The sequence below is a fragment of the Perca flavescens genome, chromosome 16 (assembly GCF_004354835.1).
Source record: "Perca flavescens isolate YP-PL-M2 chromosome 16, PFLA_1.0, whole genome shotgun sequence".
Lineage (NCBI taxonomy): Eukaryota > Metazoa > Chordata > Actinopteri > Perciformes > Percidae > Perca > Perca flavescens.
In genome coordinates this window covers 33,656,242-33,661,504 of record NC_041346.1, presented here as the reverse complement: position 1 = coordinate 33,661,504, position 5,263 = coordinate 33,656,242, and the positions used below count along the sequence as shown (strand labels likewise).

General features: G+C 36.5%; 1 long non-coding RNA gene across 1 annotated transcript; it reads left to right on the top strand.

Annotated features, from left to right (window-relative positions):
- Positions 1–1,943: 1,943 nt before the first annotated feature.
- On the top strand, positions 1,944–5,052 carry LOC114570739 (uncharacterized). Its single transcript, XR_003694571.1, has 3 exons — positions 1,944–2,088; positions 2,670–2,713; positions 4,786–5,052. It is a non-coding gene; the product is annotated as an uncharacterized LOC114570739 (long non-coding RNA).
- Positions 5,053–5,263: the final 211 nt, after the last annotated feature.

The window sequence follows — 5,263 nt, the reverse complement described above, 5'->3', positions numbered from 1 at the left end:
AGGCTATCTTGACAGGTCCGACGCGATCCGTCGGAACTGGTCATGTCGTGTCCGGTTGGATCTATTTAAGCAATCGTTTATCCTTATTTTGCGTACTTTCAATAATGCTGTAAAGTGTTGTAAACATAGTTTTAACCTACGTTACCTCTGACATTATGTGTATTCGTGAACTGTAACGTTAGAGCTTTGTAATAGTGAGCTCCAATAGCAAACGTTACTGTCCCTTATTTTGCTAATATTCATGCAGTTTACATGTTGAGTATGACTAAATACAAATTGTTTACAGACAATTACAGACATTTTCTCTCTTTCTCTGTCTCTCTGTCTCTCTTTCTCTCTCTCTGTCTCTCGTTCACTCTCTCTGTCTTGCGCTTGCGCCAGCGCTGCGATCTCCTCTGGAAGACCTACTGTCTTCAAGTAAGTATTGTCATTCTATTCCTTCTTTTGTATTTCACATTACTGTCTTACTGACCAAAAACACAGTGCATGAACATTTGAACGTGCCTATGGCATTCTTCTTTTCTGACAATGTTTTTGTCTCACTTATTGGCCTATTGTCTTCAAGTGAGTATTGTCATTGTATTCCTTGTATATTCTTTCACATAAGGGACTTGAAAACATTATACTGCGCGGCCTTCATATTTAACCACATTCTGTCTAACACAAGCTGCATCATGTCAAAATGCTTTAACATAATTTACAGAATATCGTTAGTCTAATATTAACATTTTGATTTCGGATTTGGTAACAAAATGCTTGCACACGTAAAGTCAAGCATGATGTTAGGTTAGTCGATCACAGTCTTCCCATTCTTTCTGCTGATTTCTCACGCCTGTATCCACATCTTCATAAAGCTGCTTAAACACCAACCAGACGGCTGACCGTTGACAGAAAAGTCAGTTGAAATGATCAGTCTTCGTGTTGGTCCAAAAAGTGCCACAGAACACACCAAAGAGATGAGACGTAAAACATCTCTATAACAGCAGGCGGCGCTAATCTGTAATGTTGCCCAAGAAATGAAAACCGGCAGCTGATTGGACGAACGCGTCACGTGGGTTTGTTTTCTCCGGAAATTCAAAGCCAGACTGTCATGGCGGCTCGTTGAGAATACGATCTCATGTTGTACTAAAATAGTTCACCAAAACGTGTTTCTGAAAACATTTTAAGGAGAAATAGGCCGTGATGCAGTTGCTGAATCTGTCTTCATTTCAGCTCAACAAAGGTCAGTTTAAATCAGATTTTAAGAGACTCTAGTCACGCTCATCCCGCTCTCCCCCAGACTGACAACGGCACGGGAAACACCGAACAGATTCGAGTCACTGACCTCGCCAGACTGTCCAACGGCTGATAATCTCCTTGGTGTGTCAGCACCTTAAGAGTTTTTTCATTTTGGCAGCTTATATTTCGTAGTTATGGGTTTCTTTACCTTGTTGGTAGATAAAATCAATTTGAAGCGCTTGTCAATTCAGCTTTGCCTGTGGGCAGTAAAATAAAATAGTGTTTTTTTTTTAATAATGAACCATGTGAACATGTTCTAGTAGAAACACAATGTGTGTGTGTGTATGTATGTACCTACCTACCTACCTGCTATTGGTTCTCATGACACCCCTATTTATTAAGGGTTAATTTACTTATAGCTTACTTATAGTTAACTTATAAGGGTTGCCTCCATTTATACCATGGTCACTTTTTTTTTTAAACAATTACTATGTTTCAGTGGTTACGCTTGAGGCATTACATTCACGTTCCATAAGGTTCTTATGCAATGCAAACCGTGTTCACTGCTCCAGTAAATAGAACCAACCTTAGATATGACTTGCCACACATAGAAACGGGAATCAAGTATTCACCCAGACCATTGTATAGAGTAACTTACCAGTGTTGCATTCACATTTTGTACAAGAATAGCTTTGATATAAGAAAACTCGATAAGTAATGTTTTTTCAATAATCTCTTATAATTCTGTAAAGGCTTGTTCAGTGTAGTAAGCTTGTTAATATATTTTTCCTTTCAGAATGCCTACACACACTGACAGGGAGCCAGGATTTTCACCCTGTGAAGAGGGTTGCCAAATGCAAAGTTGTTAAGGTTAATGATAAATAAGGCATCACGTAGCTCCTTCCGTTGTCATAAGAAATTCAAAATTAAATTAAGTGAAAATATGTTTTGCAGTTCGTGCGTTCCCTTTCGTTTAATGTTTTCAAAGGCCCTTTTCAACTGTAAGGACTTGACTGTACTTGCTGTATAGTCAATTTCATATATAATGAAGTGTTTCATTTAGCAAAAACACGATTCCAGTTAAATTTCCTGGAATCAGATTTTGATTTGATTTTGCTGTTTAACACAGCTTTCAATCAAAGTTGTATTGTTTTAGGCAGCAGCCCAACTTGTCTCTTACAAATGAAAATGTATATTTCTCAAGAATTTAGGAGAGCTGGGTGTCGAGTGCACACCTTAGCAAGTTGGTTCTTCATACAGTGTAAGAGGAAAAAAAGCAATTGCTGAACTTCACACCAAATGGAAATTCTGAAGATACAGATTGTACCAGTCGAAAAGGGTCGATTGCATTTTTCTGTTTTGAATTGAATTGTCTTAAAAGCATATTTTAGAGAATAGTATAACTGTTAAGACGTGCAAATTTAAAGTTCATAAAACTCACTGTTTTATAGGGCCAAAAAATGAAGCAGGTCGAGTGGGAGCCATGCAAACTCTGGTATGTATGACTTTTCATGGTTAACACATTGTCAATTAGTGCAACAAATACAAGTTAATGACAAAATGTATGTACATTTCTAAGTTAAAGTTAGTCTATATAGGTGCTTAAACACTACTTATGAAAACTAATTTAGTATACCCTACATACATCTTATACCTCTTTCACACCGGTGACCAGGGTTGGACCCTGATTATATGTTCAGCCAGTCAACGTGGGTAAATCCCTGGTCATGGCATCACCTGGGTAGCCAAGAGCCACGCATAACAATTACTTTAAGATATAGAAATGGGCAGAGCTTTACACGTCATATTCAGTGAACAGCTAACATCACATACTCCCGTCCAGCTGTATACCAGCAGAACTCATATTTTGTAGCTACTTGAATCTGTTATTGTGTAGTTGAGAGAGATAAATAAAGCTTAGTAATGATTGTTTCGCAGTGATTATGTTCTAAAGCACACATAAATAACCATCAGACACTTAAATTATTTTGTGCAGACGATTTCTCCTCCGCTGCAATGGAAAAGCAAATAGGTTACTATAGTATCGTTTTGTTTTTTTATCACTTTAAGACGAGGGAAGACTATTTCTCTTTGTTTGATTTATTTTATAGTACGCTCAAGAACCGCCCACCTGCTTGCAGGTTGTTAACGTTAAGGTAATCAGGTGTGCACATACACAGTCTACTTAGCGATGAGTAAGAGGGAGAGATTGATTCATGTTTTCATGTTTTTGCACTTACGTTAATGATACAACACCACCATAACTCAAATACCAGCTAACAGGCCAGGTTTAAAAAATCTCTTTACAAAATCACATTTTTTTACACAGTTGAAAAACCCGGCAGAAAGCACAGTGAGACAACATCTGTATTGTATCATAGTATGCGGCTGACTCCCCCTCTATAATCCCGGCTGTTAGCGAACGATTTACATATTTTTATGATGTAACGCTGGATTTGTTTTTTGGATTAAAAACCTTTCTGAAGGATATTCCTCATTTGTTTTGATGATGGTAGAGTTAATTAAAGGTGACACAAAAAGTACCATAAATCTTACTTAACACTTCATAATAAGGGCTATATATATATATATATATATATATATATATATATATATATATACACACACACACACATATTTTTTTATTTAACCTTTATTTATTCAGGGGAGGTTCACTGAGAGGCAGCCTCTCTTTTGCAGGAACGCCCTGATCACATTCACACAGTTCCACATTCATACCTGGAAGCTGCCCAGTACAACCACAGCCTGATTTGTTGGCCACTGAGCAGCTCCACTGGGCATATATATATATATATATATATATATATATATAATCACGGTTTGAATGCAATTTATATATATATATATATATATATATATATATATATATATACATATATATATATATATATATATATATATATATATATATATACGATACGATACGATACAACTTTATTGTCAGCCAAAGGCTGAAATTCTTTGTACATCCCTGGGTAGCTTGTTTAAAATGAGCACGTAGACATACATCCAAAAACAGTAAATGACATACACATACATCCTAATGAGGACATACACATACATCCAAACATTCATGAGACATTACCATAGATGACATAAACTCCAAAATAAGGAAACAGAGAAAACATATATAACAACAGTACATGACATAAACATACACACAGACAAAGTCTTGGAGATGTATATCCCTGAAATAAATATTGCACTGAGTTTAATGTAACCGGTTTAGCAATAGGATAGATTGATGTATGAAGGAGTTTTTAAGTCTAATACGATTAAAAGAATGAACTCTAAAGTGTCTGTTTGAAGGCAGAAGCTGATATTCACTGTCCAAGACATGTATATATATATTGCATTCCAATATATTGCTATATATATATATTGCATTCCAAACCGTGATTCACATCATAAACTCAATGAATTATTGTACACAGTAACATTGGAATATTATACTATGGTAACAGCTACAAGAAGTCTAAATTTGTCTCATTGTGTCTACATTTTATCTGTATAACTCAAACTCAAACTTTCCTTTTTGTTTTACAGTGGAAAGAAGTGGCCATTGGAGTGGGTGGCGGATGACAACACTTGTTAGTGCTTCCATTGTAGGTGCCATTGGTGTGTGGAGATCTGCTATGAGTCGTCGAGTTTGCCGTTAGGCGCAGCGATCAGGGTTGGGGATGTGACAATTTTAGACGAGTGAGGGAGGAGCCATCAACGCTACTTACACTCTACATTACGTTACACACTTTTACTGGCAATCACATCAAAGCCACGCCCTAAAACACCCCCTGCTTTATCGCTGATTTAAAAATTGAGACCATAATTAAAAAAATTAATATCATTCTGTGTTGCAGAAGACTTAAAACTAGCGTTTGAGACCATAAACTCATAATGAAAATGTTTACTGAGGTCATGAATCAAGTTAGAAGTGGCTGACTTTCTCCTAGACTTCTACAGGTTTAACACACTAACGCATTTGCAGCACTTCTCTGAAACGGATGCTTTTTACATTAATATTTAC